At 42.8% G+C, this 21,151-nt stretch overlaps 1 protein-coding gene across 2 annotated transcripts in view; it reads right to left on the bottom strand.

The window, feature by feature from the left end:
- GNG12 (G protein subunit gamma 12) overlaps positions 1-21,151 on the bottom strand; it is a 56,567-nt gene that overhangs the window by 12,512 nt on the left and 22,904 nt on the right. The window contains exon 1 of one of the 2 annotated variants that reach the window (XM_019528420.1): positions 12,329-12,413. The exons of the other annotated variant lie outside the window; for it this stretch is intronic. The gene's annotated coding sequence lies outside the window, so the exon portion shown is untranslated. Of the gene's footprint in view, positions 1-12,328; positions 12,414-21,151 lie in introns of those variants that run through there. 2 annotated transcript variants of the gene reach the window in all.

Below are 21,151 nucleotides of genomic sequence, written 5' to 3'. Positions count from 1 at the left end.
TTTCATGTTTGAAGTATTGCAGAGGATAGGGGTCTCTGGCAAAGATGATCAGATCAGATGGGTCAAAGTGCTATACAGTAAAGCAGAAAGTTTATTACTGGTAAAAGTTACTTAAACAAAGCATTCCCCATACAAGCAGGGGTAAGACAAGGATGCTTTCTGTCCCCCTATCTTTTTGTGTGCATAATAGAGCCATTGGCACAGAAAATTTGGGTATGAGAGAGTTGGGGGGGGGTTGTTTTTTGTTTGCTTTTTTTTTTTAGGGCAATTGATATGACCCTGCACTGGGTACCGGCCAAATCACCTGCTATTACTAAAAGGATTCCAATATGTAGCTTTCACAAGCAAGACTGATATAAAGATAATAAAACGTGGGAAGAAAAGACCTGACAATAGCTATATGCTAGGAAGGCAGAAATGATAGCACTCACTCACAGTTCCTTCCAATACAGATAGCTGTGAGAAAAATGTCATTCAAATTCTGTGACAACAACCAAAAGCAGGTGCAGGCCAGGAAGCTCCCTCATTTGAGACTCTCTGGGTCAGGTATCTGAAGCTAGACTTGTGCCAAACTTCCAATCCACCATTTCACAGAAGCTTATTCAGTTTTCTATATGCCAAAAGGAAAGTCATCATAACAGAAATGCCGACAGTATTTATCCAGGAACAGTTTGTTTTTAAGAGATTTAGTGTATTACTATTATTTGTGAAATAAGAGCATGTACAATTGCCAATAGAGATTAGACCTCATTCGGTTCACACAGTAAGATTCAGTTTCCTATCCTGAAAGATGAAGTAGTATTATTAGGTTGCAGATGAAAAAATATGGAGTCAGACAAACCAGTGAAGTATCCAGAATATAAACTTAAGTGCAGGTTTCAGCACACAACGTCCCAGCAGGAGTGGGTGCAGCTTCTACCTCACTGGGTTCAAGATGGGGCTTGGTAAGTTCATGAAAAAGGACATGATAGGGTTACCAGGAGGCTGGACTCAATGAACCTGGAGGTCCTTTTGACTCCTTTTTCCTGTAAGAAATGTACACTGAGACCTCCATAGCTGCACTTCCACATTCATGAGCAGGGAACTGGGTTTTCCATTTCCCATAGAAAATGTGACAAAACATGGATTTTCCTTTTCAACTGAGAAAAAAACACAGATTTCTCATTTTAATGGAGAAACGCATGTATTTTCCACTTTTACAAAGAGCTCTCTGCACGCTAGCACAGTTCCAGCCTGCAAGGGGCTGGGGGGAGTGGGATGACGACGGTCAGGCCTAGGGCACCACGTCCATGTACGCATGCACATGGCCACCAGGCAGCCTGGAGAGCAGCTCCTACAGGTACGTCTGGCGGGAGTGGGGCAGGGATTGAGGCCCCCATAGGGAGGGAGTTGAGCAGGACTGGGGCTGCGGCCTGGGGCCAGGGCCAGAATGCATAGCTGTAGGACCCTGGCAGGGAGTGGAACAGAGCTGCGGGCAGCTCATTCTGGGGGCAGAGGGAGATGGGCTGGCTCCCAGCTGCCTGTACACACTCTCAGGAGCGCCTGGGGTGGGGGCATGTGCCCCCCAGATTTGTGCCTGGGGAAAGGACAGGTGCTGTGGGCCCGGGCTCCCCCCGGGCAGCATGGTGGGGAATCTGAGCCCACAGCAGGCAGCCTGCATCTGCCCTCTCCCCCACAATGGGCTCCACTCTGGCTGTGCTGCCTGCGAGGGAAGGGGAACCAGGCTCTGCTCCACTGCAGCAGCCATCACCTCCTGCAGGCAGCAGCTGGGGCTCAGGCACTGCTGCAGGGGGCTGTGGACCCAGGTCCCTGGTCCTGTAGCCCTGGCAACTGGGGACCACCCCTAACAGGGCTGGGGGAGCCAGGGAGAGCTGTACCTTGAGAGCGGGGGGCCTGGACCTGTGTCCTGATGAGTTAAGAGGGCAGGGGGAATTCTGATTTTCCATCATAAAAGCCCCAAAAATCAAATACTAAAATGTAGAGGAATTTAGAATTCATTTTATTATAGTGATTGAGGCACTGGTAGGCTTCCAAATTGCTTTAAAATTGTAAATATATCAAGAAAGGGTGATCAATTGGACACAATGTTTTCTTGATATATTAAACAATTTTAAAGCAATTTGGAAGCCTACCCGTGATCTCTCTCTCACATCACCATATATATAATGGCGTTTCATTTTAATTGTGGATTTGGGGGGGTTTAGAGAACTTGTGATTTTTTTATCCAAGAATTTATGGTTTTTAAACAGAGAAAACCAGGATCCCTGTTCATGAGTGCACGTCTAATCTGCTTTGACTCACGGAGAGCCCCTTCGCATCCTAAAAGTTGCCCCGTGACCCTCAGTTGATAAGTTTGTACGAATCCATACTGTGCTCAAAATGAAGAACAAAACTCAGGCAATTAGTACACACTAAAAAGGATAATTACAATCATTTTCCCCAATACTCAGTTTTACTCATGTATTTTTACAGTGCTCTAGAAATCTGAAATGTGCTTTTCTCCTTACTGAGTTTGTCTTTTTTTCATTTGATAAATATGGTCTCTTTCCACATTCCCACAGTCAACTGAAAATTAACTCACCTCCTTGGGCCAAAGTGTGGAGGGGAGGAAAGAAGAAAGTAGTGAATTAATTCTGTGTACCACCAATTCTTTTAGCTCTGCAGACCCGTGTTCACTTATAAAAAAAATGTCTTTGGTCATAAAGCCAAGCAACAGCTCATTCCAGCACAGTTGACCAACATGGCTCAAGAGAGATACAAGACAAGATGCTTCAGGCCAAGACTGCAGTATACTGGCAGAAGTGTAAGCTGAAGCTTATACAGCAACAGAACTAACTTAGTCTGCCCAGGTCCCCCACTTTCAAAAACAGAAGTCTATTTCAATAATTTATGAGGGGAGAGGGGACCTTTAGCATTGATACCTGCTTTATCTGGCATGACCAGGTCTAACCAGGTCTGGGTTTGTTTTTGGGAAGTGTGAAGTCTGTGTAATTTGGTAATGAGGAGGGACAAGGGTTCACTGGTATCTGATATCATGTGCATCAAACACTAGGACTCAAAACAGAATCTCAAACTGTTAGTTGTAACTACCTTCCTGGCTAGTCTAGCATCCACACCACGCTGCATTAAAAGCCTTGAAAATAACTGCATCCCCTATCAGATCCAATAATATCCACTTGCAGTGTACAGCATGGGCTCACTGAGAAAGCTGTATTGCCCAGCTATTAAAATACCATCTGCAGGACATGCATAGTGATTTCATTTGAAAGGACTGTTGAGAAGCAGTAGAAAATTTAACTGGCACAGGTCAATGTAAAAAAATCAGACATAATGACATTCCAGTTTCAGGCAGGTATCTAAAAAGTAGTATCTACGAAGCAGATATTTGCTTCTTTTGGCTGGGAAAGAGCATGCTATTGACTATGTATGTGTGGTGGTGGAGAAACAGACGTGCACCTTTTAATTTTTGAGAAATACGACCTAACTGAAAACGCTGCTGAGAAATGAAGTTGAGACATGCTGACTTCTGTAGTAATTTAAACGCCTGCTACCTAAGGCTTTCAATGTGGCACATCCACAAAATACTTCCTTTCCAAATTCAAACTAGTGACAGCCAGCCCATTTTAGAGACAGTTTAAGGGACACAAGTCATCCAGGCATTTATGATGTAGTCAATCACAAACAAAACAGAGAAGTGTTTAAAATGGAAGAAATGATTTAATATTAAAGACAGGTTACTCCAAGTCTAGACTTTTAAGATGTTCTCAGTCATAAGTTTTGAGCCAAGTTAAAATGTCTTAGGGGCACAAAAATCACAAAACCACTTATGGTTTGCAGTCTAAAGAACTCAAAACAATTCATATTTCCTGTTGTGCAACTACATAAGCAAAGCCTAACCTAGGACAGCACTGGCTGCTTTGTACCAGACGTGTGAGCAATACGATATGTAAGAAACCACTAACCAGAACTTACAATAATGCACAAGCAAATATTTTTATTGCTGTATTTCAGTGGCAGCACCTGAACTGACATGTTTACAACTTTGCCAGTAAAACTGCTTACATGCCTTTGCCACACCACTGTCTAGTGAACCGAGCCAAGAGACAGGAGACTGGAACGTTACAGGACATGCAACTATTTAAAAAGACAGGAGTTGGTTTAAGAGGCTGTAAAGCCAGAACCAGTACAAAATACTGATCAGCTTTGGTACTATAGCACTGTTGGCTTGTTTACAACAGCTTTAGGAATAAAATGATTTTACTAAGCAGGAAACTCCTATCAAGTTTCCAGTCAAAAAAACCCCATACAAACTCCATCATATACCTTGGAATTGTGAAGGGCTGAGCCACCCTCCTCATCACAATGTAATCTGTCAATCTAGCAAAGTTGAACTATTTTATATATCTGACATTTACTCGATCATATGCCTTCCAGAGGGAGCTTTGTTTATCCATCTTGGTTTAATGCATTTTCTGTCATTAATAATAATAATAATATTAAAAAATGACTTTGGGTAAGTTGGCTCCTTGAAGAGAAAAAGTTTTTCTTTTAATGCACTTTACACTAAACAGTAATTGAATAAAATACATAAAATTGTCCCTGGAGCAAGGATTGGAGCCCAGGTCTCCCTCTTCCTCATGTACAGGCTCCAATCCCTGCTTTAGAGTCATGGTTCCTCTTCCATCCTCTCTGGCCAAAGTCATCTCAATCTTCCTTCTGCAAGGTCTCAGCAGGTGGTGTGGAAAATGTCCCCCACCCAGCAACAGCCTATTAGCCAGATGGTCAGGCCACTCCCTGGGAATTGAGAAATGAGAGTTTCATCTCCTCAGGCAGAAGAGGGCATTGGACATAAATCTCACACTGGCATCTAGCCACTCAGATGCTGCAAAAGAGGGGTGGTGGCCCCACCCGCTCATGAGTTTAAAGAAGAGGGGCTCATTTTCTCCTTTTAATGGAACAATTTAGGTAACTCAGTCCAAGAGAGGGCTTCAAGCTGTGAATGCTATTAACAGGCACCTCCCTGTAGCCAGGGGCAGGATTTAAGACACAACCTCCTTTCTGCATTTCCAACCGGAAATCTCACTGCCCCCATTCAGTATACCAGATGTTGTGAAGTTCAATCTAAGTGTCTGGATGTACAAAACATTTATACCCATGTAGTTTACATCCAAGATTTGAGGTAGACAACTAGGTATTCCACGTAGGTGCTATTCGATGGCAGGGCAGCTGTTAGTGCCTGCTTGCCAACAACAAGGGTTTATCCCCAAGATAGCTCTGGAGACGAATGACATTTAGGGCTATGTTGCGCATTGAATTTGGCAAGCGCTAAATACACTTAAAATGCAAGCATTTGTGCATTCAAGGACTAAAACATGTGCTAAGTGTGCCTGTATTATGGAGGCAAGGATTTGTTAGGGAGATCTCTTTTACTGGATCAACTACGTAGCTGGGAAAAAGTCAGATAAGATTTCGAATACAAGACATTCTTCATGAGAGACCTGATAAAGAATGTTTTGCACTTAGAATCTTGTCTAACTTTATCCCAACTGCAGAGCTTGTCCAATAAAAACATCAGTCTAAGAAATCCTTGCCTCTCACATAATTTATGGACCATCACAGCTACAATATCACTCTTAAACTACTTGTATCATATCAAAATTATGATTTTTCATGCAAGGAGTACCTCCAGAACATCTTAAGTAACACGTGTCCAGCTATCGTTGGACTGTTCCACAGAGATAATACGAGCAATCTGCAGTCTCATCTAGTCATGGTAGCAGCATCCCCCGCTGTACCAAGCCTCTGCAACCTGGCTTGCCCTCTGCCTGATCTCCTGGCTGCCTAACCCAGTTTGTCCTTGAATTCTGCTTGTTCCTTCTGACTCTGGTCAGCACCTCAATCCCCAAGTAGCCCCAGACCTGGCCACCTATGACCTGTCGTAAGAGGGATTAGGAAAATCACACATCAGGAGGAAGGATCCTGGATCTTCCACTTACCAGGTTTCTCCAGGATCAAGGTGAAAGCTGGGTGCCCGTAGCCCAGGGGCGGGCAAAATCTGGCCTGCGGGCACCATGGCCGGCGCCCTGCGCTGTAGCTGCTTACAGCCCACGTGGGGCTGCTTGTGCCTGCTCTAATCAGCCCTGCATGGGCTGCGAGCACCTGTAGCAGGGAGCGCCAGCCATGGGGCAGACAAGGTGCCACTGTTCCCTGTGCTCAGCACCAGCTTCTTCCCTGCTGGCGAGCAGGGGGTTGGAGCTGTGTGCTGTCCCATGCCTGTACCGCGAGGCTGGGGGGCCCTGGGAGTTAGTGGGTGGGGAGCCAGAGGGAGCATGGGGCCTGCACCGGCATCCCGGGGCCAGTGCCGGCAGGGCCCATAGCAGGATGGCAGGAGTACAGGGTCCCAGCTGGCAGGGAGCTGGGGCAGCTCCCCCCTCTCCCTGCTGGTGCAGCTCAGCCCAGCTCCATAGACCCCTGCTAGCATGCACCCTGCTTTGGGCCCCACTGGTGCTGGCTCTGGGACATTGGTCCCAAGATGGTGGCCAGGGGGTGGGGCACCTGTCAAGGGGTGGGGCCACCCATGCAGCCCTCGACAGCCTGCCAAAGCTAGGTAAGTGGCTCTCCACCCGAAATAATTGCTCACCCTTGCCATAGCCCCAAAAGATCCCAGGGTTGGGACTAACAAATCAGCAAGCTGTGAGATGGTAGTAAACATTACTGTGCTACTGCTCAGAACATGTTTTAAATTTTAGTACGGCACAGGTTTAATATGTACTAAGTGTCCTGTGTGATGAGACTCTTATGCTACTGTATCTTTCACTGGAGTAGCTTTACCCTTGGTTTTTCCCAGTGTAATTCCATACCAGGTTCAAGTTAGTTATACCACAGAATGAGTATATTCTGTGTCCACTCCTTATTTATACCAGTGCAAGGACTGATTATATTAGTATAAACAGCAGTCTCTCCCCACACATTGTAGAAGGAGATAGGACAACTAACTCAACATACATTGTACAGGGAGCTTAGATGCCTAAATCAGGGCTATGTATTAAACTCTGGGAACCAAATAACTAAGAGTTAGGAGTTGATATGCCCAAGCTCCCTTGTAGATCTAGGTCTGAATCCCTAAGATTAGCATTTATAATAAAAACACTTTCAGAACCTTAACCATACCAAAACAAAAAGGGCATTGCTATGGCATCTGTATTTCTTTAATGCGACTGAGGGCTTAGACTATTTATTTTTGATGGAAGTTCTTGCTGTGAGCCAACTACACTCATTAAAGAGATGATTTAACCTTGCTATGGAATTGTCACACGAAGGAAATACAAACCGGAGAAAGATGACTCACTGCTTGCTGGAAAGCAAGTAAGCCTTCTGCAGTTAAAAAAACCCAAAAAACCAAAATCCAGAACAAAACAAAAACCTGCCATTTCAAAACAAGATCTTCACTCAGGGAATTCAATTAGTAAAACTACTTTAAAGCCACTACTACTCATTGAACAGATATTTCTTACGTTAATCATATTGACAAAAGAAATAATATCCTTGCAAAAGGGCAAGACAAGAAATAGTTTGGATCTTTTTCTTCAGGCTTGAATTTTTTTCAGATATGTAAGTATTGATCTGGGGACAACAGGACAGACCCTACAATGAGAGACTGCAGGACCTGAACCTGTTCAGCCTTCACAAGAGAAGGCTGAGGGGGGGCCTAGTGCCCTGGTAAACTCACTACAGGGGAGCAGGAAGGTTTGGGACAGACCTTGTTTCCCCTAGTGCCCCCTGGCATAACAAGGAATAACGGCCACAAGTGGTTGGAGGGTAGGTTTAGATTAGACAGCCGTAAGAACTACTTCACAGTCAGGGCAGCTAGGATCTGGAACCAACTTCCAAGGGAAGTGGTGCTGGCTCCTACCCTGGGGGTCTTTAAGAAGAGGCTTGATGCCTACCTGGCTGGAGTCACCTGAGCCCAGTTTTTCTCCTGCCCAGGCAGGGGGTCGGGCTTGAAGATCTACAAGGTCCCTTCCGACCCTACTTCTAAGATTCTATGACTTCTGAGAAAAGTACAGTCATACAGTGACAAAAAGCAGTAGCGGTGAATAATTTGCCCTATTGCCCCTGCACAATAAGCAAATCATAGCTATCTGGATAATGCATTTCATACCACAGGCCTCAAAAAGGTCAGTTATTATTACCCGTCATACAAGACAAGGTAGTCACTGCAGAAAATGGATTTTTGATGTGCTAGGTAGGCACATCAATTAATGAAGACAAGCATGGCATGTTGATGCTTTCGAATTAAATGGAATATTCTCTTAACTTGATAATAGTACGCAAACTTTTCTGCTGTCTCAGAAACTGAGGTTTTAGAGGAAGCTCTGAAGGGCAGCAAGTCACCCAGAGCAAATGGTGTCCACTTAAGAGTTCTGAAGGAATTTAAGAATGAAATGACTGACTAGCTAACAAAAAAATCTATTCATCTAGTAAAATTAGCTACTCTACTGGGTAACTATTAGGCAAATAAGCTATGAGTTTATTTAATACTTTTATATACAAGCAGCTGCAGTAGTTGTACATTGTCACAGAGATATTACATGATTGCAAGAGGGTAGGTGGATGTTTATTTAAATATGATCCACACTCAGATACTTGAGAAACTTTGGTGTAGCTGGATTTCCTCTCACATACGAAACTTTGTACATGTTTTATAATATCTAGGCTAAGAGTTGTATTCTCCAGGTCATAGTTACTAGCATTGAGGCAACTCTTAAAGAGTCCTAGACATGGACTACAGTGCCCTATTGTGCTAGACACTGTTCAAACTTTTAACAAAAAGGTGGTCCCTTTTGCAATAATATGATGTCTTCCTTTAAACACCAGTTCTTTGTTTAAAACAAGACTTCAGCTAACACCACTTTACCCAACTATTTCCAATCTTAAATATAAGGCATCACAAGTGAATGTGACAAAGGAGAGGACTGAGTAACAGAATACTCATAAACAATACATTTGCTGAATGAGATATTATGCTATTTCAACATGTTACACTGTCAACAAAACATCTAAGTGATTGTAAATTCTTTTAAAAAACCCTTTGGGGAAAAAGAAAAAGCTGTTTCTTAACTGTTGTGAAATCCTTACCCAAAAAGCAGGGATCCACCACTACAAATGCAATTGGTTCCATATTTATTTTTCCACTTAGTATATTATAAAGTTACAGGTCAAAAGAAAGAGAAAAAAGATCTCAGGTTTGCTTTTATCTAAAAAAATGAATTTCCGTGTTCCATACTAGTTCAACCCCTGCTGATTTGTCCTAGTTTTAGTAATCCTAAAAAGCATTTTAGTATTAATACTTTATGTATATATTTACACACACACACACACACACACACACACACACACACACACACACACACACACACACACACACACACACACACACACACGGTCCCTATACACTCACTAATGTGCTGTAGTTACAGCACATTGATTTAATACTTCATGATGCAAGTATAAAACAATGTGCAGTAGCTCCGGCGCACAGGTTTTAACAGACGCTAACTGCGCAGTAGCCCAATACTACTGAGCAGTAGGGCTGTGCAAAATGGCAGCGTTCCATTTCTATCAGTGTTTCAACAGCATTTCCATTTTTAATTTAGTTTCAATTCGAAACATCTGTTCTGCTCCATCAAAACAGGGTCAAAACCATTTCAACTTTTCACCCATAGGATATAATGGAGAAGGTCAAAACAGCTTATAAAACTTTGTCATTTCTGGCCTGATTTGGATGAAACTCGTTATCCTAGTTAGCTACTGTGTTATGTAATCAATCATGATTCACTCAGGGACCAGCTCAATACACAGTAGCTAGCTACCACAATGAGTTAATGAGCAAGAATTAACACCTGTGAAACCACAGACTAATGAGAAGAAACAATCAATACAGAGCTGAGAACTCCTTCAAACTTCACTGTTAAAAGGTACAGAAGCCCCAGCTTGAACTAATGAATGCTGGAGACCGACTCTTGGGACTGAATACCCCCCAATCAACTGCTCCCAGAGCCCTAATTCATCATGGCAGTGAATTAATCAAAATTCATCAACGGAATCCCAAGACTGCACGTACTTGTGGACATGACCCCTGGGCTGAGAGCTGCCATCCAGCAGCCACCAAGGAGGATGTCGCACAAGGTCAATGACCGCTGGATTGGGTAGGCCCAAGAATTGGGGAGTCACCAAAGTTTGCCAGAGTGGGATAAAAGGCAGCAAAGGATGACCCCCAATGGTGCCCTCTTTGACCTGACCAGCACCCTGCCTGTCCAGCCAGAAGGACCAGCTGGCAACCCCCTTCTGAAGCAACATTGCACTGAAAGAAGCCTTGATTAGCTGTTGACAATGGACTCCAGCGCTTGAGGTTAGGTATATCTTGACACTGGTGCTTAGTATTCATAGCTAGCTAGTATGAGTGCATGTTTGAGGGGATCAGCCCCAAGGTTTATGATCTGACTTTTGCAACCGTCTAATAAACTAGAATTTTATAATGATCCTGCAAGTTGGTTCTTTACAGTCAACATTGTGGCTGCAGTACAGCCTAGCAGGCCTGCAGTTTTCACCCCTCTCTGCCCCAAGACAGACAGTCAGTTGCACAAGCACCCATGACATGAGTTTTGCCTGTCAGCAGCGAGGGGGGCGGGGCCCCAGAATTCCCCTGCATTTACCTCCTTGACAGCTGGCAGGCTTTGTGGTTGCAGCAGGGCCTAGCATGCCTGCAGCTTACACCCTGCTGCGCCTTAACGCACAGTGTCACTCATGTCATAAGTTTGCTTGTTCACAGCTTGAGGTGCAGTTTCCCCCAAACCCCTGCACCTATCTCCTTGAAACTTGGCAGGCTTCGTGGCCCTAGCAGGGGCTAGCACGCCTGCAGTTTTGACCCCACTGTGGCTTAACACATACACGTGACATGAGTTTTGCTTTCAAGATTTTGGGGTGCAGTTTCTCCGAACCCCCTCCACTGATCTCCTTGAAACTTGGCAGGCTTCATGCCCTGGGAATGTGCTACCATTCCTGCAAGGTTCATCCAAATCAGGCCAGAAATGACAAAGTTATAGGCTATTTCAACCTTCCCCATTACTGCCTATGGGCGAAACGTCGAAACAGTGAAACATTTCGATTTGCCTTGTTTTGTTTCGAGGCTGTTTTGACTATATCTGTTCCATTTCAATTTTGCTCTTTTGACCTCGAAATGGGTCAAAACAGCATTGAAACAAAACTGGCAGCGAAATGGTACTGCACAGCCCTATTGAGCAGTAGCATATTAGCACAGGTTTTGCCCAGCACCCTACTCTGCAGTGTTATTAGGCGCAGTTAATGTCTCATGCAGACACACCCAGAGGGTATTAACATGATTACAGGCTCCACATTACTTTTACCACAGGAAAGAGGAATTGAAGTATGTATGGACAGTTAACTAAAAACATCAGCTTAGTGTTCAGCAGCAGTTAAAAAGGCAAACAAAATGTTAAGAACTGTTAAGGAAACAGAAGTATCCCTAACGACCTTTAATATAGTGGTTCCCAATCTTTTTAGGCTTACAGCACCCTTCTGCAACTTTTCTAAATTTAGGAGCACCCCGTTTTCCAGATGTGCGGGGAGTCATATTAGGAAGTGGCTATAGCAAATGGGGCACTCCTACCTGCATTAGAGGTACCTATGAACCAATAAAAAAAAAATACAAACTATACGCGAGTATGAATATAAGGACCTATATTTTATTTGCATTGCTAGCCTGGGACAGGGCCTTCCTTAACAGACCATGAACTTTCTTATATGAAAAAGAAAGCAACTATTTCCTTTTCAAAAGATAGATAGGTCACCCCTCCAAATACTAGAAGATCTGCAGTCATATACACCCATCAGCAGACAAAAACATCAAGGAACTCCAAGTCTTCCTACCAGTTTCCACCGTAAGAAACCCACAATTGGTCATTTCCTTTACTGCCGTCATTTTTTGCTTTGCTTAGACCTGCCTTACATGAGCAGGAGTTACTGCCCATTTCATATATTTCCTCAAACCACTACCTACTGCACATGGAACAGCTGGAGAAAATGGGCCTCTCAGAAATCTGCCTGCACTCTGCCACTGTTGGGAGAGAGAAATATTTTCTAAACAAAGCAATTACAGCATCATTGTTGTTATAAAACATTTACATGAAGCTGTAAAATTATAGAGCACTTCCCTGAACTGAGGTAGGACATTTTCCCACCCCAAAGTGTTCTGGATACACAAGCTAAAGCAGATAAGACAAAAAACCAAGACAAAGATATTATTTACCATTATAGTGTGGTAGCACATAAGTCAGCTTGGTCAGGGACTGTTTGTGCTGGCTTCTGGACAGACAAACTAAATGACAGCTCCTGTACCCAACCGTTTCCAATCTAAAATGGTATCACAAGCAGATTTGGCAAGGGAGAGGGCTGAGTAACAAACAAAACCCCACTCCCCAACTGGTCTAAGTCACTGCGATGACATTCAGTTACCTTTTACAAGCTAAAAACAGAAACATGATAATCAAGTTTATTTGTAACCTTTTGTGGCAAATGTGTCAAGGAGACAGCAAGACCCAAATATATGAAAGTGTTTTGGAGGCACAAATTAATTTTGCAGCTTAATTTTGCAGGCTTCTGGGGCAGTCCACTTCAAACCCATTGGCATTGAAATGTTCCAAGGTGAACCTGCATCTTGCAGCAAACTCATGACTTGACTTTAAAGGCTCCCTGTTAACTCAATTCTCCCACTGCTTTTTGGGTCACCTACCCCCCCCCCCCCAACACACATTTTATTGAGTGTCCTCTGTCACCTTTTGCTCCTTTTACCTTTGGCTCCCTTCCCTGCTCAGTATTCTCTTATTGTTTGTCCCATTCCTCCTTCATGACAGAATGATGAACTGATTACCCACTGGGAAGATGCTCTTCAAAGTACGTGCTCTGTTCCCAAAGAACCTGCCCCAGGGCAGCTGACAGGAATTGCAAGCCCTTTTCAGCATGTAGTTAGCCATTTAAGATCAAGTAAGGACATCTGTACAGAATCTCATAGATTTTGGCTCAGGCCTTTCTCCATGTTTGAATGCACAACAAATCACTGGCTAAGTTCAGAGAGTGGCAGCACAGCATTTGCTTATTTACATTGAAGCTATCTTCTGCATCAATTGCTCCTCTCTCATCATACGGAAGTCCTTCCTTTTAAGGATTAAAAACTTGACAAATTAGTAAGTGAGTTAAATCAGAAGTGAAATAAAAGTTTGTGAAAAACAATGCTGGAAACTACTGATCACCTACTCATCTGAGATATTTCAAAACTGCATAAGCAGGTGCTATGATAAAAACAATTTATGGAAAGAGCATACCACATAAGCCAAAGAAAGTTTCATTCAGCCTTTTGGATAAAGTATCTCCTTCTTCCACATAAACAGGAAAGGGTTTAGTTTTACAAATGACCTCTGAGAAGAACATAGGACAGTTGCACAATAGTTGGGAAAGATTTACCAAATGGATGGGGAGTGGAATGCTGCAACTTTTAACACAGATTTGGTTTGTTCTAGACTTTCCTTTTTTATAACTAAGAACAGAAAAAAAACATATAGACAATGTTTCCTCCCTACAGAAGGGAACACTATACAGTTGTCTTTCATGTTGTCCTGTTTGTCTTTACAGAATTTGTTAAATGCTGAAGTGCTATAAGCATTTAAAGCTGTCTCAGCAGGTTTATGGCTCAGTCTTAAAAGCTGAACTCCAGCTGAGATAATTAAAAAGGACAATTTATCTTTTTCACTCGGTTTAGAATCAGGATTTATGAACCACCTGCTAAGTAATTAAATTACTACTGTAAAAGCATACACAGGAATTCCACCTCAGCACTGCTTTGCAGGTAGTTTGCTATTTATTCTAATTATGTAAAGTCAGATGATACCATAAAGTTAAAAGCAATCGTATTTGACAAAGGCTTAAATAAAAATAAAATAGTGTGTATTCTGGCCTTATTTAAAAAAAAGAAAAGAAAACTGCTTCCAGGTTAAGTAGCTCAGGAATATACTTCTATTAACAAACTAGATGGAACACAGAACTACTAGGAAGTGTTATGGTACTTAACTTCAAAATACATGTGTAATCTTAACATAACTGTAACTTTTACCATCATGCATTCTGCCCAGGCCACATTATGAAGACAATATTAACAAGCACCCAAAGTCACATTCTATGTGCAAAAGCATGTTTCTAAATACTGTTTTAATAATACAACTAATATCAACCTACAGTAGGACTAACAACTAACCACTCCCCCTGTGGAAAAACCCCAAGAGAAAGGTGATGGAGGTGTTCTTTGAGTACTCTCTGGAGTGCATAAAAGGAGGCTGCAAGGAAGGTAGCAGGACAGTCCTCAAATCATGCAGATTCTAGGAAACCAAGACATTGCCATATGGTGACCTGAACCCTCCCAAATGCCACTTTGGCTTTTCAGGGCCATGCATAATGTTGGAACCAGTTTCTTCTCAGACACAGCCATTCCTTGCTCTCTGATAAGGGTGTAACCAACTGGCAGAGTGCATGTTGGTAAAAGAGCAGGAATATATGATACCAGATAACATTAACTCTTCCACCTATAGCAGGAGTACACCCAGAAACAGGGATGCACTGCTTCCACACTTCACCGCTTGCTGAACACAGCCTTAATCCTGGAGAATCAGTGTGGCCATGAAACTAGGGAAACATCTTATGGAGACACTGCACCCTTCTTCTGCACGCACAAGATTTATGATTCTGGTGTGCATGCTAGTATAGGTGAGCCTATTTTAGGTTAGGGACAGACATTCAAAAAGCCCGAGCCTGAATTAATTCAATCTTTGCAGGTAAGTCTAACTTGCAAAGTTGAACTGATTTGGAGGTGGATGGACATTTACTTTTCATTCTAAAAAATGCAGGCACATGCCTCAGGCTAGAAGCCACGGGGCACTAGAGCAGCCCTCCCTTGCTTCACAGTACTGAGCTGAGGTGGGCATGGCCAGGCCCTGACAGGATGCTCTGATTATTCCCCACCTCCTGAGCAGCCCAGCAGGGAATGTTTATCACCCCTTAGTGTTTAAATCGACCCATTAAGAAAACAAAGCCTCCCTCCATTAACTGATGGAGCTCTTCTTAAACAGTTTTTCCAAGGAAGGACATACCAAGGAAGCTACCTGTTGATTAGCTCCAAAAAGCCTGTCTGCCTTTGTCCTCTCCCACAGAACAGACCTTAGCCAGCATGTGGTCTGCTAGCTAATGCTGAGGTGTCTGCGTAAGGCAGAGGGGTGGGGGGGGAATAACTGGTGTTTATCAGAGAGAAGCCAGGCAGATGCTCTGTGCCGGAGCTCTGGCTAGGGAGCAGAGAGGAGGGGCCAGCCCAGTTGTGCAACAGAGAGCCCAAATGGGATGCTTGGGGAGTCTGGTTCATCTTAAACCAGCAAGGGGTCTGTGGCAGGCCAGCAGGGGGCACTCCTGTGCTGAGCCACCCACCTCACTGTGCCTGGCTATCTACCAGGCTCCAAGTCTCCCTGGGGTGCCTCATGTCCAGCCAACCCCCTTCCTGGAGCACACCTGCAAGCCAGGGGTCACCACTGTCACCCCCCAGGAGTCTTGATCTGTTCATGGTCCTGTGCCCCCTAGGATACACAGGCCTTGTAGACCTTGAGGGTGCTCAACCCACTGCAAGAACTTGGGATGCTTCCCTAGGCCTGGAGCACAAATAGTAGCTTCCTTAGTCAGCCGGACAAAGGAGACATGAAGCTTCTTATCTTTCTCCCAACAAACCCACCACACTAGGTACAGTGGAGAACCTTAGTGGTTACAGAGAGGAGGCTTGGGAGAAGATTCAGAATAGAGGGAATCAGAGAATAACCTTAGGGCAAACAGTGTGGCTAGGTAGCTGTTGATTACGCTTCTGCTGTACTGCAAGCTATATATCTATATAGGTTTCAAGTAGCTTACTCACAAGTATCATCCTGAGGCTGGTTGAGCTTTCCACTGGAGGCAGCCAGTTCAATGTGTGTTCAGTTTCAAGAGAAAGAGGGAGAGATCCCCCTCTGTCTGGCCAGTTGCTCCCATGTTGTCCAAAATGGCTCTCCCCCTTCCAGGAAGTAGGGACTCCTTTTTATACACCTGTTACGACCTCATCATTAAGGTCCCACCAGAAGCAGCCCCATTGGCTGATGACCGGTGCCTCCCAATGACATCACCTTTCCAGGTGAGGGAACTGGTCACATGACCTGCAGTGGCAGGAAGCTTGAGACAAAGGGAACAGGTTCCCCCTCCCCTAGGAATGTCCCAAGTCTCGGACAGACATTGCATAAACTAAGCTGACCCAATTCAGTTAAGTCTGATACTACATTCAACCTCGTTTGGCTGAAACTGGTTTGAGATATTTTCAAACTGGTTTATGTGCACTGAACATCTGTTCTGTTACAGGTTTAATCCAGTTTCTGATCACTTAAACAGGTTTGTGTGTAATGTCTGTCCCTAGCCTTAATGCATAGAAAAGAACTTCTTCAGTGCTATGCATAACCATTCTAAACACTACACCTGGATACCAATGGGTAAGGCTAGTTAAAGAAGTTTTCCTTTATAGAATTAAAAAAAGCCAACAACCTTAAAAGCCCCAACCCCAAAAAACCACCCTCCCCCCGACAAAACTTCATCTACAGTTACAATAAAGAAACACACTGTTAAATCACTTTATCAGGGTCCACAGTAAATTAAACCAGCTTTGGTTTGCCTTTCAAAAGGAGATTTATAAACAGAAATGTAGATTTGGGATGGACTTTAATTACAGACCTATATTGAAATATCAAATAGCTATTCCTCGTGGCAATGATAGACATGCCTGGTGAATTTGTACAAAAATAACTGACATAAATGCTTCACAAAAGCTAACATTCTGCAATCTGCCAGTGTAGGCAGAATCCTGCATCTTATCTAAATGGGTAAAAGGCAGCTTGTCTCTTCTAATTTATTTCCCACTTTTTATATTGTAAGTGATGTCATCAACTGATTCATGGAAGTAGAGTGGACTTGGATTGGGTGTTGGCAAACAAGGGTTTGTCTACACATGAGAGTTTTTTCCAAAATAGCTCTTTGTGCATACACATATCCCGGAAGAACTTTTTGTTCTGTCTAGTTCAGTCTACTTTAAAAGACCAAAATAATTCTTAAAATATTGCTGATTCTGCTAGTATCTCTTTGGAAAGAAAAAACTGCTTGTAAGTTGGATAACCCAAAAAGGAAACTCATCAACAAGCCAATCGGGACACAGAAGCCACAATGCTGAGAATTATACTTGATTAGTACACAAAAAGGTAACTAATCCTAATATGTCCAATTAACTGATTTTTATCTTGCACTGTGTCAGTCCACAGTATTGGAGCAATATTAACAGAGATAACCCCATTACATGGGTGGTCATTAGAATAATTCAGATAAAATGAACCAGACATAAAAAGCAATTCCTAGAGACACAGACATAGATACTCTGTCTTAGCCCTTTACCACAAGGAAGAAAGAGTTGCCTCTTATTAATAAGGCACACTTGCACACTGCAGTCTAGCAAGCAATTATATATAACACTGAACACATTATTAATAAATTACACTACTGAGTCTTTTTGCAATATTTTTCATTTTCAGAGTTTTGCACAAACTAACACTGTTGCAGCAATAGGAATATTTTAACTATGATATCTGGCACAGGAACTCTACAAAAACATTTAGCTAGAACTATATACAAAAGCATATCTGACTAGTGAAATCTGAATCTCTCTCTGCTACTGAGAAAAGGATATGAAACTTTAGCATACTACGTGACTTCATCCAGTTTGTTTGAGATATACTAATGGCAATGCTAAGTACAGCTTATCTAACTTTCCAGAAACAGACTAGATCATCCTGAACCAGGGTGGAGGGTACAACAAACCTCAAACCTTTTAATATAGAGCAATTTACATGCCATTTCAGGTCTTGAATTACACAGCATTATGTGATCATCTGGCATTTATTCACTGATGCAGTCACTCTGAGCTGCTGAAAACATACTCAAGTGAAACAGGAATGATTCTTTGCTGTTTCATAGGAAAAAAAAGACTGAATTTGGTTCCATGATTTGCAGATTTTTTTTCATGTTACTAACAACTTTTAAAAATATCAAAAGGGAGTATAATCTACATTATCACCAAAATATCCTTGCCACAGCTAAGTAAAATTTTCCACAAGTGATTTCACCTGCATCCAGCTCAAAATGAAGTCAAGAAACTAAGAGAAGCCCTCAACCCAACCTTCCTTAGACCACCTGGCAATCCCTTACCATATTTACAACAGCCATAGAAAGGAGATTAAAACTGCCAAATAACCCTTTGTTGGAAATTAAGGATCTAATTTTAACTGAGCCACAACATGAACTCTGTGTCATGTGTATTCAGCATCCTCATGCTTCCAGATGGTGGTGGGGGCACTTTAAATCAGGGCTGTCAAATGGTTTAAAAATGTGATCAGGATCTGTTGTGCGATTAGAAAAATTAGTCACAATTAACTGTGATTTTAAATCGCACAGCTAAAAACTCAAAATTATGTGCAGAATCTGTGAAGGTTCGGGGGGGTTGTGGATGTGTGTGGGAGGTTTGGAGGCCGAGGAGGGGGTGATCCTGCATACTGTGGCAGGATGCAGGGTACTGTGGGTGAGGCGTGAGGGGGGAGAGGGGTGAGGCTGTGGCTTGGGAGTGTGGGGCAGACACATGCACACACAGAGATACACAGATTACCTGCAGGTAAGTGTAGAGAGAACAGGCATGGGGGAGGAAAGAGGTGGGGGAAGGGGGTGCAGATAGAGGCCTCCACAGTGATGGCCCCATTCACCCCAGAGCTTGCCCCAGCCCCACTCTTGCTTAATGTGTAGAAGCCATTAGAAGAGGGAGGCCTGGGAGAGATCAGGTGGAAGTGAGAACTCAGTGTTGATAAAACAGCTAAAGTAAATTTGACACAGTTGAAATATTAAAGGAAACGGGGATCTGGATTGTTTCAACATCCTACACCAAGAGTGCACTTGCAACTTTCCAGGGCTTGTTAGATCCTCAACTGCTGACAGAGAATCACCTTGCAGTGATGGCCAGGACTGCCTTCCCCTCTGTTTGCAGCTGGCCAACAGGCTGAGACCTTTTCTTTTGAATACAAGCTTCACTGCCATCATCCATGGCTTTGTCAACTCAGAATCAGATAGCTGTATGGCATGTTACAATTATTCAGAAACTAAAGTTAAAGCAGAATAATGCTGCCTGCCTGCTACTGTATCAGCAGGCGCATATTACACCAGTACCCTGAATTCTACATCAATTAATTTTGGGGTGGAATATAAGCAACACTTCTAGTCTAAAAACAATTATAAAACAGGCAGCAAAGGGTTCCATGTATATGGTCTGAAAAACTCCATGACAAATGTGTTCAATTTACTATGGAAAATAGTATTTTTCAGCCAACAACTCTGAAACATCTCAGCCCAGGTCAACTGGGTCATTTTTCCACATTAGCACATGCAACAAAGACTCTGCAGGTCAAATTTCACGTATGCTACCTATAATTTTAAAGTTATGCCCTCAGGGGCACTTGTACAACGACCTTATCTTCCAGTTATACTCTCAATGGTACCTTTAAAAATCCAATACCCTCAATTCAGTTGATGATACACCTGAAAGAGCAGAAACTATAGCTCGGTCTATCCTCAGTAGAGAATTAAAAGGAACAAACTTACTATTGTCTCTAAAAGTTAGCAGTTCTAATTCTGAATATACAAAGAAAAAAAGAGTTAAGTAGATGCTGTTTTTATCATTACTTTTCAGCATACATTTGTAATTTAAAATGTTGGGTTTTGACTAAGAAAAAAGAATCTTCAATTGAGATTTTTTATGGAGCAAAAATTATCGGAGACAAGTTACAGTATTAACTAGGACGGGGCATGGACCAAATGCTAGGCTGCTGCAGGCCCTGCGGAAGGAGCTGCAGGCTTTCTGCCTGGCTCTGGTGCGCCATGGTTTGCCAGTCCGTGGCCACTTCCAGTCCAGTGGCCAACTGTGCTGTGGACCAGCAGCCGACTTGCCAGTCTGGCACCGGGCTGTGGCCCAGAGATTGAGAACCCCTGAACTAGGGTAAGCGAGAAGGACTTCTGGGAATATATTATTTGTCAGATGACCTTAGTTTTAAAATGCATCTTGTTCTCTGGATCCGAACAACCTACATTTATTCTTGTCGAGGAAATCAGTCAATTCAGTTATTTTTCCTGCTATTTCTGCAGCTTCAAAGGGTCTGTGTTTGGGTTGGGACTTGAGGATGACCTGCAAATTGTTAATTTTGCTACAGGGCTCGTGGTACAGGTTGTGAAATACAAAAATGTGTTAAAGACCCCCAAACCAAAATGTTAAAACCAGATATCTAAAGTTGGATATCTTAGACCATATTTAGTCACCTAAAACAAGTGACTCAATTTCAAAATGTTTTAAAATTATCCAAATTAAAGATAACAAACAAAAAACCCATTAAGCCTATAAAACCATTTTTGTATTTATAAGCTTCTACAATTGTGATATTTCATAGGCATTTTTTTAAAATGGCCAGGTTACTTAAGGAACAGCTTTCTGAAGGACATTGTAAAGATGAGTAACACTGTCATACTGCTGAATTGGCTAATTCCCTGCACTAGAACTTGTCTTGCAGGATATGTTATCATTCTCTGAACTTTCAAAGCTCAAGTGCATCTTTACAGTTCCTTCCAGGTGATCCAGTGAAGCTACTTTGAACTGATACATTACTACAACATCCTTCAGCAGGTCATTTCTTAAACGTTCTAAATATTCTTTGAAAATGAGATTAATAATATTTGTTTAACACCAAACAAGTGCTCAGTGCTCTCAATATACAAAATAGGTATAGTGTTAGCCACTAGATGACTTTACAGGTCCTGATACTATACACACTTATGGCCTTAAGTTAATATATGAACGGCCCCACTGAAATAAGCAGCACTACAAAGTGAAGCATGTGCTTATGCATAAAAGAAATTTATTAAAGGACAGGACACCCTGGCATACCTA

Source organism: Gavialis gangeticus, unplaced genomic scaffold (genome assembly GCF_001723915.1).
Source record: "Gavialis gangeticus isolate Ggan-Ray unplaced genomic scaffold, GavGan_comp1, whole genome shotgun sequence".
Lineage (NCBI taxonomy): Eukaryota > Metazoa > Chordata > Crocodylia > Gavialidae > Gavialis > Gavialis gangeticus.
The sequence above is the reverse complement of the archived record's forward strand: the minus strand, read 5'-3'. Positions and strand labels throughout refer to the sequence as shown.